This window comes from Pavona decussata, unplaced genomic scaffold, assembly GCF_977016875.1.
Source record: "Pavona decussata unplaced genomic scaffold, jaPavDecu1.1 SCAFFOLD_6, whole genome shotgun sequence".
Taxonomy (NCBI): Eukaryota; Metazoa; Cnidaria; class Anthozoa; order Scleractinia; family Agariciidae; genus Pavona; species Pavona decussata.
In genome coordinates this window covers 6,423,485-6,444,087 of record NW_028145430.1, presented here as the reverse complement: position 1 = coordinate 6,444,087, position 20,603 = coordinate 6,423,485, and the positions used below count along the sequence as shown (strand labels likewise).

The window sequence follows — 20,603 nt, the reverse complement described above, 5'->3', positions numbered from 1 at the left end:
CTCCTTTGAGCCCCCAGTGGGGCATAGGGCCGCAGTTCTGCTCCTAATTATTAATAATTCTAGTCTCTAAATAAACGTTAAGAAAAGGAGAATACAGAAAAATACTCTTTGGTGTTTGGTAGAAGTATTTCAGAGCTTTGAAACTTGTGGGAACTTGTGTGTGTTTTTACAATCACATGAGAGCCGTGCGGTACGAATGAAAAAATACGACCACGAAACATATTTTTCAAAAATTAACTTCTCCTCGAATATTACAGTGATATCGAAAGCGATTAAAGTGTCTATGTAAAGCTATTTTAGAGTTCTGAAAGTTGACATAACTGATCACGAACGGGTGATATAGACAAACGTTAGGCTTCTTTAAACTTACTTTTCCGGCCGGTCTGCTCTAACTTGCTATTTATCGCTCTCTTTCACGTTGAACTTTGCTAATCGTCCCCGCTTTTCTGTTTTCTTCTTCTCTCTCTTACTCTTCTTTCCACGTTTGTCAACATATCCAACGAATACGTATAAATTGTCTTCGTATTTCGTGTTCTTCAGCATTTCTGTTGTAAACGCATCTCGCCATGCAACTTCCCACCGATCTTCCCACCGAACAAACAAGGGCGCAATAGCATTGTGGGATTGCGTACGGACGGTCGGATGGACAGAGGTGACGTCATAACCAAACCAAAATTTTTCGCTTTCATGGGTTTCCCAAATTCTCTTAGCTATGGGGCTCCGCGCGCGTGCCTCCGGCGCGTACGAAAGACGCGCGAGGGCATTGGGCAAAATGGAGCAAGCTCCTACTTTTTTGCTCCTTTTTGCCTAATGCCCTCGTGAGTCTTTCGTTAAAGGAAACGGAAATGACTGCTGCGCAGGCTACACTGGACCCTGCTAACTGTCAGTGAAAGAGTGGAACTTATCTTTCGAGGCAAATAGTGGGGTCCCTATGGTATGACTACAGACTTTTACCGAAATTTTTAAAACTCGCCGGAATTGTTTTTGCACAAAACTGCAGTCACATGACTGTTAGGTTTTGTATCCCAGCTCAATTTATGACGCCGTAACACCATGCAAGTAATACAAGAATAAAAGTTCTTTGTTTTCTTGATGTGTGTCGTGTACTGTTCAGTCTTCGCAAACACATCACATGATTTCTTACAAATTAGTATCCGGCCGTTTCCTCTAGCTAATTTTTATCAAAATTCTGTAGACTTGCTACTACTTCCTTCTTAGCGTGTGAAGGTGAGAAAATATCATACAATAAATAGTTAGGGAATTTTTATGGGGACTGATGTTGGATCTAACCCCTTGTTGTTATACAGGCCTCAATAGTTTTCCCTTAGGCCTGTTTTACGCGGGAATTAGGTTGGTAATTTGCATTTTCAAGTCACGCTTTTCTGAAATGACATTTCTGTTCATTATACGTTGAGGTTTCAATGAGTTACAGTTTAATACTGCAGTCTGCAAGCAGTTTCCACTGAGAAGTTTCCTCTAAACGCGCCATAATAATGTAAGTGTTCTGTGACCTTCTGTATTTCCGTTCGGTTTTGTCGGTTTTTTCACCTTATGGTTTGTACACGTTTAAGTTAAGTTTGTTTGCACTGTTTCAGTTTAAACCTTGTTCGCCTAGCTCGTCATGTTAAACAGCGTTCAGCCCTCCCGGGCAGCACAACAAGTGAAAAGAGTTTGCCTCAGGCGGGTTCTCCCGCCGTTGCCCGTGGCTATTCCGATACTGGTATCGAATCGACTTTATGTTTATATCGAGTATCGAAGCGAGCCGACTCCGTGCGAGCCCCGTGTTCGGACTGGCAATGCGCTGTTGGTTGCTACAATGCAAGCTACGCCAATGAAAAAGGTAGGTTTTCATCTTTATTCCCATAATGATAAGAACAAACACCTATAGTTTCTTTCTCTGTCGGAAGACAGGGTGATTTAGCATAAAACCACTTTTGTCTCCCGTGTCATGTACACAGCTCAGGTATCAGTTCTTGGGTCGCTGAATGAGCTGAAAAATTGCTTGTTTTGCCCTTGTGTTCTTGATTTGAGCAAAGGACGTTTTGTTGAATAACGCGGCAAAAGAAGGATGAGTTCAAAATCACCCATTGACTTTCTGTAATCGATGGGTGAGGTAAGGGAACTGGAAATCACGAGTAACCTCGATACGAGAGTTAGGAATTTGTGCTTGCGTTGTTGGATAAAATAAATAAGCCTTTGTTAGAAATCATCAATGGTAAATGCGAAATTGAATGCGAAGCCATTAATGGCGAAAGCAATTGACGCAGCGAGATACTAAAAATTCTCCATCAGTTACTGAGAATGAGTAATCAGTATACACTGTACACCTTTTCCAAGGGTTCTGCCGCCATCTTAGTTGGGCGGGGTAGACACGGCTAAAATTACAATAAATGTCAACTGAGAAACTTTGAACATTGACAGACTTTCAAGAGTTAAAATTGTTTTGAAGTATCTCAGTTATTTCATTCATCTGGTAAAGAACTTGATCATTATAGCTGTTTAGACGCCTCTGTAAACTGCCATTACTGCTTGGTAAAAAAATTACCAATGTTTCTCTACCAGGTTTCTATGAGAAAGAGTGGGTAGGCCCTTTTTTTGTTATTTCCAATTGAGTCCTTTCTTTACAAGATGATAAATATGCGTTATGGACCAAGCGTGAGGTCAAGATGGCTGGATATTGGCCAAGTTCTTTTTTTGCGTTTTTATGGACCGAGACGAAGTCGAGGTCCATAAAAACGCAAAAAAAGAACGAGGCCAATATTCGGCCATCTTGACCGAACAAGCTTGGTCAATAAAGGATTTATTATATGGCTTTACCATCAAATTAAAACTACAACAACAAAACAAAACACGACAAGAAACTGCTCTACTCGGAAAGAAATTCTTCATAGCCGGCCGGTGCAAGATTTATTTTCAGTGCATTTTTGGATTAGCATGTAATCGTGGAAAACAAGGAATCCTAAATTATCTTAGGGCTCTAACTTTGCAATAGCAAAGCAATTAAAGGGAGTATACAATTATTGAGAACGAAAAATTTAGATTTTTGCAAGAGCGGGAAGATTTGAATAGAATCCGGCAAACTCGCCATTTTCAGCCGATCGCGCGGCGGCATAAATAATAAAAATGTTTACACATTTTTCGGCTTCCATTCATTAATTCTTGAATGAAACAATAGATTTTGAGATTATATGCAAACATAAACCGAAAAAAAGAGCGGGTAAATCAGAAAACTGGGCGAAACTTTGACAAGATTTTTGTTGTTTACAACAAGCAAGACGCGGCTAAATAAAAACGTGAGCTTCTTCGGCGAACTTAAAAAAAAGACTTTTCTGAACTGCTCTAAACACTAACCGCCACTTCCACTACGCTATGATTTAAATACAGTCATTGCAAACCTAGAGAACTTATCAATTTGGCACTCGACTTGAGATTATAAGTTTTTCAAAATCAATTCTATCCAAAATACTACACGCAGAGCAACTCAACGATTCAACTCACATTCATTGTAGCTGAAACAAAGTTTTCACTACACCAGGACGATTCCATTCTCTTTCCTTTCCTTTAGGTAAATGTTGAGAGTTTACCGAACTTTTAAGTGAGCGTTTTCTCCCAAAACAACGAGAAAATTGAGGGAAAGATTGCATTGTTGTTGGGATTAAACTTTCGATGCCAAGCGGACAGGCAACAGGTAATCCCGAGCGGGCAAGATAGCTCCATCTTGCCCGCTCGGGTAGCCAATCACAGCGCAGGATTTGACTCATCTTGCCCGCTCGCGGAGCCAGCCATATAATAAGTATTTGTTATTCACTGGCAGGGAGGTCCGAGGTCTTGGTCATGAGGCCAAGGGCCGTACTCAAGACCAAGGGCACAGTTTTTCCCTATAGGGACTTACCTAGGCCAGGCTGGTGAGTAACATATTTATTTTTGTCTGTTTTTTAGTTTTTAAGATGAATGATCATGAGGTGAATTGTTTGCGAACAGTCTACGCCCGCTAAGAAACACTTTCACTCTCTGGTTACAAATTATGTAAATTTTGCTTATCAAGAAGGCTGTGCATGTATAATGTCAGAGAAGAAGACTGACTAACAATAAAACAGACATAGAATATATCCTGGAGTAGTAAATGAAAAAATACAAACTGTGATATTTCATAGCAATCAGTATAGAAAGAAACTAAACAACAACCTTTGAAAAATTCACACAAACAGGCAAATAAATGTTCTGCATAAGCTTTGTTTTGATGAAAATGAAGTCACACTTTAACCATAAATTTGCTTTTAACAAAAATTCTTAACAAAAAAAATTCAGTGAAAAATACTCTCACATCTTTCTCTCTGCCTTTATTTCTTATTTTAAAATTCTGTTTGTTTTCTACCATGATCGCCACGCACGAAATCAATGCTAAAATAAAAAAGTATACAAGAAAAACTTGTCAGTAGTTTATGCTAACAAGACTGCCAATGATGCAGTGTTACAAGGCATATGTTTGAGTAATTTAGCTAACAATCAAATTTTCTTAAATAAAGCAAAATGGGACGAGATTATAAAATAAAACTCAAGGGAAATAACAAACAGGGACCGAAACTGAGCTCAAAAGATTGCTCTGAAGTTAGTAGTTTTATGATAAACGGCATGTCAACACTGCCAGAAAAACAATATCTTGCAAAACAGCAAAGTTTTATTAACAAAATCACATGAATACTCCACTCTGGAGAACAAGTCCTTTTATTCATTGCTGATCTTTTACGTTTATTTTACAATGTTTAGTGAGTAAAAAGTTTCACTGCAAGGGGAAAAAATCCAGTGTTTTCATTGCACCAGTTGAGAGTAAAAATAAATGATTACACTTCATGATATTTCCACGGATTCCGGTTACTGTGATCATGGTCAGAGATTGGAAATAATGTCCGCTCCCAGACCTTATCAGATTGCAGGATTTCCAGGATACCACCCAGTCACGAACAGAGATAAAATAAATGTACATATCGCAACCAGTTGTATGTAATATGTGACCCCTTCCCCCCTCCCTGGGATAGGTTGGAGTTCTTCGGTCAAATAATAAACGTAAAATTATACCAGATATTGTTAAAACACAAGTTTGCTTCTTTTTAATAAATGTCACAACAGCATGATGCATCATGCAATACATCTCAATAGGTAAATTACACTAAAAAGGTCAAAAGGACTCCATATTAAATACTTCCTTTTACGATGTAACCTGTCTGAAAGCTATTGTGATTTTCTTCTTTGACTTGTATCCCCTTTTGTGGCATACATTGTGCAACTGCAGACAAAAGCCATGAATATTTACAGAATTCTCTTTGTACCCAATTGAGGGAACTGCTTGTGAAGTGAAAGTAATGCCTGTTGGTTTTTGTTCGTTCCAACTTTTCCAATAACAAATAATAAAAAAAAGAGGCAGCCCAAAAAGAGGAAGTGTATTACATTGTTCCTTGCCACTTTAGAGTGTGTTATTTGCAGGAAATAGGCAAAATGCTCAGCATACCTCAACCTTTTTGCAAATTATTGCTTGTAGGTAGTACCATTGCTTTGGCAATGTGGTGAGCTATAAATGGCCAGGGTAAGATGAAAATGAAAAGATAAGATTGCCCTTCGGGCAAGCTGTTACTTGAGATTACTAGCCCGTAGGTCTGAGGAGCTAGCCCGAAAATTAAATTGTTTATAAAGAATAATTAGATTTATTTAATTATGCAAAATACAAGTAATGATACCAAGTATAGATACATGTTAAAACTAATTCTTCCTATATTTTGATTCTTGAATATGATTTTCATTCAAAGTAGCATGATTGTAATTAATTTTTTCTTCCTTGTGTAGATCTCTCCTTTACGACCTGCGCTTCTGTCGAATGTCATGAGGTTGTGAAACGCTGCCGTCGGCCCAATCTTGTACCCAGAGTCTTCAGGCTTTTTGGTCTGCAGGGCAACGCCGGGAAGACTCTGGGGGAGGATTTCTGTGGTAAAACAATGGAAACCATTACGGAACAGCCAATAATAAAAATTGAATTTTTTTGATGTCCCCAGAGTCTTCCCGGCGTTGCCCCGCTGACCAAAAAGCCTGAAGACTCTGGGTACGAGATTGCCCTCGGCCCGAGTGCAATTTGCATATAATCAACGCAGTTAATGCACCTGTATGACAATTGTTTCGCTTTGTAAGACCAGAAATTTTTTATAAATTGCAAATGACTGCTTCAGAGTAAAATTTCATTCAAACATGGGCGAAATTATAAAGGAGAAATAGCATCTGCACTCAAATGGATCCGCTCCTTCAATGTTTACATTTAACCCCGTCGACAGTGAAAAATACAATAAATTTATGGAAATCACAACACAGTTATTTTTGTGAATGTCATGAACGTTGCGATCGGTCAATTAAACTACCACTGTAATCTGAAGTCTGTCCCTATTCGATGGAGTTAATTCTCTTCAAAGCTCGTCAAGCTGACAAACTCTTTTCCAGACCTAGCGCCATTAGCATTTGATAAAAAATAGAAACAAACACGCAACTCGATAACGGCGCCAGGTCAGCTAGCTTTTCTTCAAGAGAGTTTTTTTTTTTTTTTTTTTTTTTTACACGAAGTGGACCTTTTTGTTTTGAATAATGAATTGGCAGCCTTTAAATAGAAACAAGAATCCGGATTTGGATTTTCCTAACGAAACGCACCTAAAATTCTGAGGAAAATCCACTGAACCTTGACTTTGCTGGAATTTAATTAGACTGGTTGTCTCGCACTGCACGCTGTCACAGTCGGCAAATATTGTCATTTCAAAATGTATATTTCGGCCACTTATGTAAACAGAAAAAGTCATGACGTTATTTACGGATGCAACTAAAATGCGGCGCAAGACGTTGTCATGCTCAATGATTTGGCCTCATAACACTGACCTTTTCCACAGCTATTTTAATTAACGTTGTTGGATTAAAATCAAGCTAAAAGACAAGACTGCAATGTTTTGTGGGATTATTTTTCATGAATAATTTCATCAAAATCACTCCTGCATGTGCAGGTCATTCTACTGCTAATTACAACCTATTGTTTTCTCCAGGCATGACTGATTTTGATTAATTTATTCATAAAAATCCCACGTAAACTTTCGGTCTTGTCTTTTAGCTTTATGCTTTGAACCGACAACGTTAACTGAAATAGCTGTAAAAGCTCAATTTATCATCATCAGAACAGAGGAACCAATGGTGGTCCTTGCCCATTGGGCAAGCTGCGATAAGAAAACGCTAGCCCGACAAGTCATTCCACTAGCCCCGAGCTATCAGACAGCACTTTTGTCCCGCCCTGTAAACCGTAACAAATAAAAGGTTTCCTTTTTTAGAAAATGCACTTGGTAGCTTTTTTCCATTTTTTGTAGCTAAAAAAACTCACAAAATACTGACTTACTGACACTGCTTTCATGTAATTTTGACAGAGATCTGTAAATATTGGTTTTGCACTTTGATGTTTTGTGAAGATACCCTCTGTCAGGTTTTAGTTTTATCCGTAAGCGAGTTACGCTTTTAGAGAACTACTGTTTTGTCAAATTTCACAAAATTCTAATGAGCGGTTCCTTAGAAAACAGATCATTTCTACTAAAACAACCAGTCTCATTTTTTTGGTGAAATACGCACAAGTGGCTTTGTCATTTTAGTTTTCAGTGAAAGATAAATTCCTCTTGCTTTAATTTAACCCATAACGCACCGTGCCGGCCAAAACCAGCAGTGATCACCCTCGCTTCGCTTTCGGGTCCTACCTCGCCTAGAAGGGATTTTTTTGTCCCCTATTGTTCTCATTGTCTTCAGAAAGGACTGACCAATCAGAATCCACTAACTGCCCAGATATTTTTAGGTCTTAGGGGGACCTAGGCAAAAGAGCTTTTTGTCTATAGCAAGTCATGTCAGATTTCAATTTTTGTTGTGGCTTTGTCATTTTAGCATGTCATTTTAGTTTTCAGTGAAAGATAAATTGTTCTTGCTTTAATTTAACCCATAATGCACTGTGCCGGCCAAAACCGGCAGTGATCGCCCTCGCTTCGCGTTCGCAAGTCGTGTCAGGTTTCAATTTTTGTTGTGGCTTTGTCATTTTAGCATGTCATTTTAGTTTTCAGTGAAAGATAAATTGCTCTTGCTTCAATTTAACCCATAACGCACTGTGCTGGCCAAAACCGGCAGTGATCGCCCTCACTTCGCGTTCGCAAGTCATGTCAGATTTCAATTTTTGTTGTGGCTTTGGTTTGATTGTGTATTTGTACTGAAATACTATTCTTATTGACCGATTCTTTGTACTCTGAACAGTTTTTGCGAAATTTTTGAAAAACGTGCTCCGCACGGGTTGATAAATTCGCTTTGAAATGCTCTTTGTAGTTCCTTCAAATGACTTGCGTGTGTCTCGTCTCGCATTTATAATTATATATGTTTCTTTCTGAGGCATAAACAAAGACTTTTCTGAATAAATTTTACATTAAGGAAAGCTTTCTGCGTGTTTTTCATTCTATTTTCATTGACAAAATGTGACAACTCATGTGATCTTGCGTAAACAAACACATGCTCTTGAGACGGATCATATTTCGCCCATGTGGCGCGCGGATCAAATTTCATCGAAATTTAGGAAATTTTTACCTTCAAGTTTCTTTTTTGGAAAAAAATTGAATTGGCGACTAGTGTGTTTTATTTCATAATTAGTAATTTTAACTATTTTAGACCAAAGCGGTGTTGTTGTTTTTTTGCCCTGTAAGTTCTGTATTTTTACTGCACATGGGGTTGGAAATAACCACTTTGCCAATTTTGCTGAATTTTGGAAAACCTCTGGAAACGGCTGGTGCATAATGGTTAAGCAATATTTATATTTACATGTAATATGCTTTTCAAGTTTGCATTCCTTGTAGTGTGGTTAAAGATACCAGGGAAATGACCACAATATTATTAATAATGATTATAATAGAAGCTACTGTTCCTTCTGTGATAATACAGTGTAAACAAAAGGAAATTGTCACTCAGTAAGTGAGTTCTGAGTTTCAGTGAACACCATGAAAACGCCCCCCACTGGGCGTGAATTGGGATAAACAACAACTTTTTCACTCACAAACATGCCAGCGGTTTGGTAGTTTATTCAAATTCCTTTGTTTCTGTGTTTAACGAGAATAAGAAGTGAAGAGAAAGGAAAGCGAAAAGGATGTCTTAATGTCAGAATTTGTTTGTTAATCTTGTTTATTTGAATAATTTTAAGAATCTTGCACGAAATTGAACTCACCATTAATTTTCGGCATTTCAGCTTGTAATTTCATTCAGATCTGTGTACCATTTTCCATTTTTTGCCTGTGTCACTTTCTAGAATAATACATCATTCTGTATTCACCAGGCTGGAAATATACCATTACAGTCATTTATTTCATATACCACACGTTCGACATTCAAATCCTAGCAGTATGCAGGATGTTTGTCCCATGAACCTAGTTTAATGGCCTTAGCTCCCACAAGTCTCCTGTAGCTCAGTGGAAGAGCATCCGAACTAGTAATCAGAAGGTCTTAGGTTCAACTCCTGATAGGAGCACTCAGATTTTTTTTCCGAGTATGCCTGTGTCACTTTCTAGAATAATGCATCATTCTCATGTATTCACCAGGCTTGAAATATACCATCACATTTACTTCATTTTCCAAGTGTACCTGAACTTAATTTTTTTCCTGCTAATAAAAAAGAAAGATGGTAAGCTATGTGATAGAAACAATTTTAGCTTAGAACTGTGAGATTGCTTTGGCTTGGATTTGGGCACTACTGTTGTCTTGCATAGTTATCACGAAGACAGCTCAGAGAATCATTCTTGAAATCAGCTTTTACTCCAGACTTGAAATCCAGATAGCAAGTCATATTAACCTCGAATTTCTGTTGTAGTGTTGACTTCTGAGGAACAATAAAACATTTGGCAAACATACTACATGTATAAGAGCGAAGAGAACAGATTAAATGGCAACTTGGATTCTAGAAATAATTCAGTTAGTAAATGATTAGTTTCTCTACCTTGTTAAACAAAGAAAATTCGAAGAAATTAGACAGAACCTGCCTTCTTGCTAGGGCTGCAGCGATACATCGGTGCACCAGTGAACCGCAATATTTTTTGTCACGATATGATAATCGATATTTGAATGGGATATCGCTATATCGCAAAACAATAAAATATTCCTCATCAAAAGTCAGAAATTACTGCAGTTTTAACCAGTTTAATGACTCCTTACCCAAGCGCAAGCCTTTTTTTAGCCACAGGGCTTGGTCCTTGCTTAGTATCACTTTGCATGCTTCCGATCAAGTATTTGTCAAGATGGCGGCATGAGATTATGCGTAGTTCCAATAAGTTGTCAGCCGACAGTCTTACGCACCCTCAGCAAAAACGTGCGGTTCTTTCGTTAAAATGTCTTCCTCTGTTGAGTTACAACTGGCACCGTCCTCGTTTAAATCAAAGATGTGGAAAAACTTTGGATTTAAAGTATTTATGATGCCCAAGGGGAAAGGAAGGTCGTAAAAGAAATCGTAATTTGTCACCATTGTTTCTCCGAACTACGATACCCTGTCTCAACGACGAACTGGCAACATTTTTTTTTCATGTTCAACGACATCATCCATCGAGTGCATCGACTAAAGCCTGTTCAAGTACTACAGTTATTTGTTACCATTTGCTAATATTGTTGATTCGTTATCAACAGAAATTAAAGATTCCAAAGCAGTTTAGTACGATTATGTCACTTGTCAGTTGTATGTAATGATGTATCATATCGTGGCACTTGTATCGAGATATGTATCGTATCCTAAGAAAATGTATTGTTGCAGCCCTACTTCTTGCTGGTCTGGCCATGAGGTAAAAAGTTATTTTTTATCCCGACTCGTGCCCAGATGTTGGGGATTTCTTGTTTGTTAAATCTTTAAGCTTAAGTAAGTTTTTGTTACCATTATGTTTATTTCTGTTATTTGCTATGACAAAATTATTGTGGTCTTCTAGCTCCTTCCTTTTGACATTCCACGATGAGAATATATCGCAGATGTATCTATTGCACATGAGTGGTTTTCCGTTTCAACTCTCAACATAAAAATGTTTCAAATTCGCCATCTTTGTGCCTGGTTCTGTGGGTTGGGAGATATTTGGGAAAATAATTCTTGTGGACAATTAATATATCTTACAATTTGTTTTAGGGTGTAGTATCTCTACATTTTACACATTGTGCTGTATTTGCGGGCAATTAGAAATGTACAGCGATACTACAGACAGTGTTCCTACCAAGCCACAGCCTTGCGGGATTCCTGCAAAAAAAAAAAAAAATGAAATGTGCATCAAAAGCCAAGTAAATGCACTCTTGATGGCACACAAGTTCAGATCAGACACTACAAGCAAAATGGACTTATAGAAGTTAGCAGGTGAGAAATTTTTTGTTTGAATTCAAACACTTCAGTTTTTTTCTACTTGGAAATAAGTACAATTAACAATGCAACAAAAGTACCATTTTTGAAGCCTTCAAATGGTTTAATCTCTGTTGATTCCACATCCATCCTTCAGACATCTGCTCCTTAAGGATGCTTTAGGCCACCATATTGGATCATATAACTGACCATGTGGACTGTGGGTTTATTTTTTTTTTCATACTTTTTGGTTTTTGCTTTGTTTTTAAAAAATCAGGGCAAATCATGATTAACTTTAACCCTTCGTTGTTTGATGTATATGTATACATTACAAGTAGGCTGGTCATGTCTAATTAATCTACACACGCACATTGTAAATTCTCATATCAAACTTGTTGCGACATTTGCTCTTTTTCACATTACTGGTCGACAGAGTTCTTAGGATTTTTGAATGAGTGATCAATAGTCAGTGTTTTTAGTCAATGACAGTATGGTATTTAAACATGTGTTTTATAACCTCTTGCCTTTAACAGTCAACTCTCTCATAAGTGACCACCCTTTTGGCATGACAAATTGGTCAATAATTTACGGGAGGTGGTCACTTACGGGAAAGATCAACAAAATAAGCCTAATACTGGATTGATTATTTAATTACAGAAAAATATTACCTTTAGCAGCTAAAATTAGGCAAATAGAAGCTAATTTATTTATGTTTTCAAATCTATTCATTCTTCTGATGAAACTTTGTATAACATGTTGGAACAGAAAACAAAAGAATATGTGTAATTTTTAGCCTAAAAAGTGGTTGCGGTCCCTTAACAAATTTGAGTGGTGGTCGCTTATGAAAGAGCTCTTGATACAGTGTTTAACTGGGAAACAAAACGGTTGTTTACAAAGTGGTTGCTTATGTGAGGTGGCCGCTTACGAGAAGTGGTCGCTATGAGAGAGTTGACTGTATTAATTTGACCCAAATTTCAATAACAGTGGTGGCCAGTTGGTGAGGCTTGGGAGGATCCCTGTGTTTTGGATAAAGATAGTTGTTTGTAAGCTTATAGTTATGTTGTCTCTGGTAATTTGTGGTTGCTATCGCATGTCAACATGACCTGATCTGGAATAAGGTAACACCTATGATTTATTTTATCGTTCATTTATTTGTGTTTTCCTTGAAATGTTAAGGACCATTTTATGGATAAATGATCCTTAACTTTTAAAGACCAGGGTATCATATCACTTTTTTCCTTAGTTTGTCAAGAATAAGCGGGAGGCATTGTGTGACAACTTGAATAAAGGCTCCAAAAAAGATCATAGAGAGACATCTTTTGTAAAGATCATAATTTTTGCCAAGTAAATGTCATATGAAAGACAAAAACTACTCTAAAACGTGTAAATAATTTTTTTTTAAATTTTTAATAAACTTTATTGATAAATCAACAAACCGTACAACATTACATAATCTTTTACAATACACTAATTACAGCTACAAACACAAAAAAATAAAAAACAACAAAAAAATAAATATAATAATAGTAATAATAATACAGTGTAATAATTATAATTATACTAATAACAATAACGATAGTCGCGATAGTAAAACATATACATTTAAGAAATGGTGATGAAGTAATAACCTGACAGATGACAGATTTTAGCGGTAAATACTTCTCTTTTAGTAAATGGGAAAATCAAAAACACAGTAGTGAGCAGTGCCAAGAACGAAATTTGAAGAAAATTAATGAATGCTGTAAAAACAATAGCTTCTCAAAAGCAAGGAGGCCAATTGGGAAAAGCATACTAATTTGTTAACGGCTTGTCAGAGAAACTAACAATAATTGTTGAAGAGGGGCACTAAAGGATCCCACTTCTTCGAAGTAGGAGCTTGTTTGTAGGATTCAATTTTAAATTGGGACTTGAGGACCGCCAAAAACATATTTAGCTTAGGGACCTTGATACTGATTTTGCAGCACCATATGTAATGTCTGGCAATTAGAAAACAGAAATTAAATTGAAGAGCAAACTTTGTTGTGTCCGGCTTTAGTCCCAAAAAGACTGCAGTGTCTTTCAAATAGTCGTTAGGTATAAGTTCACATTCAAGTAGTTTAACAGTCAGAACCCTCCAGAAAAAACTAACTTTTGGACAATACCAGAAAAAAATGAATAATATTTTCAGGAGCTTTTCTGCAAAAAGAGTATTGTGGGTCTTGTTTGATACCAATTTTTGTTAGAAAAAAGTTAGAAGGAAGAATTCTGTGCAAGAATCTGTATTGAAAGTTAAGGAGGGTCAAACTTTGAGTGCCCTTGGACGCCAAGGTGTAAGCTGCTTTCCAATCAGCCTTACAACCTTCCTGGGAAACGATGGTGTTCCATTTTAATTGGGTTTTCTCTGTTGCATAGCTTTTAAGAGGGACAAGTTTCTTGTAAACTATTCTATTACCTTTAGAGCTTTTAAGAAATGAGTTAAGGAAAGAATCCTGTTTAACCAAAACAGTTGTAGATTCATTTGGGAAATTTTTATTATAAAGACATTTAAGGGTGGATATAAGTCCACAAAATTTCAAGGGGTTTATTTGTATTTTATATAATTCAATAAAATCTTTGAAACAAAGAAACTTACAAGGTTCTTTCATTAAATCTTTGACTCTGAAATTCCTCACAAAGAGTTCTTTCTCATAAATTGGCTTGTTATCAATTCTTATTAGCGAGTTATGCCATAAAGGTTGTTCAAGAAACTGTTGTATTGTTTTTATAACACCTTCAAAATTGACCTCAGACCAAATTTCTCGCAGTTCTTTCATGAAGTTGTTCTTTACTAGAAAAGTCTTGAGGGAATCAGTCTTGTTTAAATTGCCCTTAAAGATAAGGCTGCCGCCATGTTTTTCGAGCTCAAGGAAGACAATTTCTTTCCATTTTCCGTGGTTCAAAGTATCCAGATACTTTCTAATCCAGGTAGTTTTTAGCGATTTGTTAGAAAAAGATAAGTCAACCATTTTTAGACCGCCATTCTCGTAATCATTTATCAGCACAGTTCGTTTAATCTTATCACCCTAGTTGTTCCAAAGAAATCTATGAAAAATGTCATTTATCTCATTAATAAAACTTTGGTTTGTCGTGAGAGGTGTTAAAATATAAGTGAGTTGAGATAAGACTAGACTCTTGATAACCTGAATTTTGCTAATTAAAGTTAGACGTCGGTATTCCCAACAGCTCAGAATATTTCTTATCTTGTCCACCTTTTCTGTATAATTCATATTTAAAGTGACAGCTGGGTCAGTAGAAATCCACACTCCAAGGACTTTGATTTTAATCTCAGCCCATTTAAAATTCTTTTTGGGGGAGAGTTTTTCTTTCTTACCCTTCATTGACCCGATCCATAGAGCTTCAGTTTTCTTGTCATTAAGTTTGAGACCAGAAGATTTACCGAAGTTATTAATTGTATCAAGGGCCGCGGATAAGGAGTCTTGGTTACCGTTAAGAATAAGGGTTGTGTCGTCCGCGTATTGGCTCAATTTTATTTCTGTATTATTCACGGTGATTCCTTTAATGTTAGTATTAGCTTTGATAGCTTTTCCTAGGACTTCAACTGAAAGTATGAACAGGGATGGTGACAAAGGCCAGCCTTGTCGAACACCTCTTTGTAACTTAAAGAATTTACTTGACCATCCATTGTTTAAAATGCAGCTTTCAATGTTGTTATAAAACGTTCGAATCCAAGATGTCAAAGAGGGGCGGAATCCAAAGCATTCAAGCGTACGATCGACAAATGACCACTCGAGTGAGTCAAAAGCTTTTTCGAAGTCAATAAATAGTAACAACCCAGGGATTTGTTGTTCTGCTGCATAGTTCATGATACTGTCAATCAGTCTAATATTTTCTCCAATAAATCTGCATTTTAGAAAGCCCATCTGATCATTGTTAATAAGTTTTGGGATAACCTTTATTCGATTAGCAATGGCTTTCGTAGCTATTTTAAGGTCACAGTTCAGGAGAGTTAAAGGACGCCAGTTTTTAATGAAGTGTGGATCAGCGTTCTTTTTGGTGTAAGTTTAATGATGCCTTGTCTCTGTGATACTGAAAGAGTCCCCTGATCATAAGTGTAGTTTAGGGCACTAATCAAACTAGAGGCTAACTCATCCCAAAAGGTTTTATAAAACTCAGCTGGGAAGGGAAGGGAAGGCAACTGCTTTGTTTACTTGTCATTTACATTAATTACCTTATGGTCACTACTAAACTTCAGTTCCGCGTAAAACAACCTAAATGACTAAAGGAGTTTAAAGAGCTGTTATGGCGCTTCGAGATCTTAAATGGTTGGAAAAAAGCTGCAATGATTTCAGCAAATTCTGTACAATATGCGAGCAAATGGAAAGGTGATGGTGTGTAAATCCTGCGTTGAAAGTGGAGAATATCAATTTTGAAACACATTTTAGATCAAGGCAGGTCAGCAACTTCTTTTGGCATATCGTTCCTCCCAATTATGCAAGTTATGTTCTAGTGGCTTCTACTGAGGATGGCAACTGTCTTTTTAAAACTGCTAGCTTGGTGGTTTGTCAAAATGAAAACTTAGCATTTGAACTTCATTTACGCACATGTTTTGAGCTTGCCAGGAACAGAGAGTTCTACAGAAATCATCCTTTGTTAGTCAATGCTAAAATTCCTTACGTTCAAAGAAAAGGTCCTGGCAGTGTTATGTCTGTGGAATCTTTGTGTGTTCTCTGCTGTTTTCCTTCAAGTTCGTCGGATGTACATTTGAAACAGGGTTTTGAAGCAGCATGCAACTGTGAAATCATGAGAACAGCCATTATCGACAAAGACTGTATTCATACAACGGAACTTTGCAAATCATGGCCCTGGCAAGTGTTCTTGAAGTTTCAATTCAGACTGTATACCCTGATCAGAACCATAAATTATTGCCTATTTACCAGAACCTTTTTAAGCCTAGACCGTAGTCTAACCCTTCAGACTCTGCAGTTGTGGCAATCCCGTGGACCAGTACAAAATGGTTGGCCAGATCGCTCAAAGGAGTTTGCTGTAAACCATTTTGTACCATTATTTAAACAGAGTGACAAAGTTTTCTTGACGCAAGGTACAGCTACAGTGACAACCTGGGGCACTTTCCATTCAACAAAAAAACCAGTTCAAGATTTCGGAATTCTTGCTGGTCAAATGGAATGGGTCCCTGAACTTGTGAATTACGTGAGGAGGCCATCGGGGCATGCTGGGCTTTTTGAAAATGGTGGACTTTTTTAATGTTTTTGCAGCTTTAGAGGAAGATGATGCCGAGTTAAACTATTCTGTTATTGATAGCGAAGACGATTTAATCCTTCTGGCGGCATTTTCCTCTTTTATGCGGAGAAGTTTAAATCATGTTAATGGATATTTCGAAGCAATGATCCCTGCTTATTTGTCGGGGGAATTTAAAAGCCATTTCCGCATGACTCGACAAACATGTGAGTTGTTGGCTCAGGAGATCATGCACTCTGGACGCATTCCAGCTGGGAACACATCTGGGTGCCCTACGATTCTGCCGGAGAAGCAAATACTGCTGTTCCTATGGAATGTAGCAAATGAAGAGCCCTGTCGTGACATTTGTGGTTTAAGAAAACATCGAAAATCTCGGACAAAAAACCACAAGCATAACATTGATACACTTCCGTAACCATTTTGTTTGCGGCTCTTTCGGCTCACGTGACGTTCGCACTCGGCCAGGGAGACTAAATCCGACACTCATCACTCGAATGGAACACAAAAAATTCGGTAATTCTGGAAATTCCGGAAACAAGGGTTAGCTCAAAAGGTAGTCCTAAATTTTCTGAAATTCTTTCCGGAACTTTCCCGTTCCATTGGATTTCTGACCGGAAATCTCGGAAATTTTGACTGAATGGAAAGCGCCCCTGCTCATGAACTGCAGTCGAAGAAACTGAAAACTTGTGGCATACTTTCACTAGAAGGCGGAGGTCAAAACAACAGGAAAAGGAGCAGGACACAAAGAAAATGCCAGTAAAGGACAAAAAAACACACAGCCGCAGCATAAGAGAGGTAGTTTTGGTAGGGCAAAAGTTGAAACGAGCAAAGAAGAAATGTGTGACATCAGTGAAAGAGGGAACAGAGAAAAAACCTGGCATATTGTCACAAAAATGAGACGCTTAAAACAACATTTAGATAAGCAGGACACTCAGAAAACCATACGAATGGACAAAAAACGCACTGAGAAGCAGCAAAAGAAAAGTAATCTTGGCAAAGGTAAAATGGACAAGCAAGAGAGTCGTATGTGCGAGGAAATGGGAGGGGAGGTGTGTAAAGGGGAAAAACAATATGGCAGTAGTGATAAAGAAGAGGATCTAAAGGATAAAAAAAGGAGAACGGAGAGAACCCCAAGAGGAAAGGAAAAAAGGAAAAGCACTGTTCTGACACGGAGCAAGGATGTAAAAATGTTAATTTTTGCCAAGAAAAAATTTAATTTCAAAAAACGGAAACATAAGAAGGAAGTATTACTATGGATGACTCTGGAGAGCACAAATGTGAATCCCACGGCAAAGTCGAGTTTGAAAAGCAAGTGGATGATAGCAAAAGTATGAAGCAAAGTGAATTGAGTAATGGTACAAATGAGAACAGCAAGGAAGAAACAAGGGAATGTAATCGGAATGCCTTACCAGAAGAAAGAAATAGAGACTCCAGGAAGAGAAGGAATGTCAGTGTTTCGGAGAGTGGAATGAGTTCAACAGTAAAAAGGAAACAGTCTATAGGGGAACATCAAAGCTACGTACACTGTTCTTTAAATGCTGCAGTACAGTACATAAAAGACCGTTCTTCTTTGCCATTTCCGGGTGCATCTCAGTGCTTTTACGCCAGGCAGAATAAAAAAGCAATAACAAACGCAAAAAGAATTCGACAGCGTGAGCAGTTGCCAGTTACACAGGATGAAACGAAACTTGTCGGTATGCAAAGAAGCAGAGTTGATGAGCCCCTGGGACAAAACATTGATGTAATTAAAAGGGAACTAATTTGCTGCAAAAATGGAACAAGAAAGGCTGAACCTTGGGCAATGGCTGATGTTAGAGAAAAGTTACTAAAGAGTTTTGTTTTGGAGACATCGCAAGCTGCCGAAATTTACAGCAAGTGAAAAGCATCACTTCTCAATGAGAAGGAAGCAACTTACTTCTGTCCTGTTGAGACCTTCGAACAACTATCGAAATATTTAAACATTGTTCAAATATAAATTGATCAGAAAGCATTTATAGTAGAAGGAAAGGACACAGACATGAACAGGGTTATAGAAATTGTCAGTGATACTATGTCTAAAGTTAAGGATGGTGCTGTAAAAGGCTTCATGCATTCAAACCTGAAGGATAATTTCAATGACATTTTAAAATATCTCGACAGCAAAAGGGACAGGGATGTGTTGGAGGCCATTGTTGCCAAAATAACAAGTGTTAAAAATGTTGTATCACTTAAGGTTACCCTGTACCTTCAGAGGTATCTCGCGTCCAAGCGATGTAGCGCGTCCGGTTTAAACTGTAGATACCTGAACTCTCATATCAAATTAAAGCTTATCGAGCTGGCTATCCAACTAAACCAAGAATTTTGAAATAAAATGAATTGCCAAATTTTTAGCGCTGTTTTCTCAAATAAATTTTTTTCACTTGGAGGAGCCACTTCAAAGAGCTAAAACTCAAAAGGAATTTGTTTGTTTGCCTTCAAATTTGGACAGTAGCTAGTTTAACATATAAACAACAAAAATGTGTCTGCGAATTTATTCTTTCGAAATATTTTTTCTCCGAGAGCGATTTTTGTATGATTACTCCACATTTTTTTCATCCTATTTCGAAAATGCTCTATAATTTTTCACTGCGATTGAAAATGGCAAAACGCAGACACGTTTTTTAGCGCTTTGGGTCCGGAAACTGAGGAGCAAATTAAATTAGCAAAAAACAAAATTCACTTTGACTTGTAGCTTTAAAAAGGTGATTCGGATGCTCGCAATTAGAGGCCGTCAAAAATTCGACAATTTATTGTATTTCAAAATTCTTGGTATAGTTTGATAGCCAGCTCTATAAGCTTTAATTTGATATAGGGGTTTAGTATCTAAAGTTTAAACTGGACGCGCTACATCGCTTAAACACGAGACACCTCTGAAGGTATCGGGTAACCTTAACGGAACCCAGTTCAAGGGCAGTGTAAGTGGGCATCAAGCAAACTTGAATTGAAAGCTAAAAAAATTCAAGGACATTGAATTTAATTCACTGACTGTGAGAAATGACATGACTGTTCGTCAGCAGCATATTCACGTCCAACGCACAGCAAAGAAGAGGAAAGAATAGAATATTAGGACAATTGCAGAAGGAAGAGGAAGAAAGCTGAAATGTGAAGAGTTGCCCAAACTAGCGAGCTTCATTGAATTTGCATTCGGAGAGGGGGACAGAATACTTTGTGGAGGTGGTGGCCTGCAGGCTGATCGAAGACTCCTGGACACTAAACTTTTTAAAGCGGCTGACAATGCTACTATTATGCGTCACTTAAAGGAAATTAATGTTGAACGATATTAAGCCTGCATTATTTGTGGAAACATTCAGCCAGTTCTAAACCGGGGAATACGCGGAGAAACTTTGAAACTCCAGATCATACGTTTGATCAATCATGAGTGAATGCATTCACCCCAATGAGTCATTTGTTTATGGAAGTGAGAAAACAACCGGAGTTGGATAATGCCAGCCTTTTAATTCCAAACACAGATGTTGTTATTAATGTCATGAGAACTGGAAAGGCTGTGACCTTCGTAAACCTTTCTTTGACTGAATCAGACACAGTTTTTCGTGTTTTTAATGAACTGTTTCTTATGTCAATTCCAAGCTTTGACAAGTTCTTCCGCAATCAGGAAACAGGAAAGCTCAAAGAAATAATGGGTTTCATTGTAGACAATGGTCCATCAGAAGCACCAAGCAACTTACTAGTCCAGATACTGTTTGTTCGGTCGCCCAATTAGCTTGATCTGGATGAGGTAACTAAAAAATCATTCGCAGAATATTAAGCAAAAGGAACTTTGTTGAACGTGTACACGCAGTGGAAAACAAAGTTCTTTCAGATCACAGCCCGTTTTCCTCTCCCTGTGTACATGAGCAAGCATCTCCCAGAAGTAAAGACCACAACAAAAACATGGAGCACATAGCTGAAGAAGTTATCAATTGCATTTCCAAAGATGTCTTTAACAAAGAGTCAATTGAGT

At 37.7% G+C, this 20,603-nt stretch overlaps 1 long non-coding RNA gene across 5 annotated transcripts in view; it reads left to right on the top strand.

Annotated features, from left to right (window-relative positions):
- Window positions 1–1,764: 1,764 nt before the first annotated feature.
- The window catches only part of LOC146489446 (uncharacterized), a 125,243-nt gene continuing 106,404 nt past the window's right edge, over window positions 1,765–20,603 (top strand). For all 5 annotated transcript variants that reach the window (XR_014864567.1, XR_014864568.1, XR_014864569.1 and 2 more), the window contains exons 1-2: window positions 1,765–1,840; window positions 3,815–3,905. This is a non-coding gene — a long non-coding RNA (uncharacterized LOC146489446). The remainder of the gene's footprint in view (window positions 1,841–3,814; window positions 3,906–20,603) is intronic.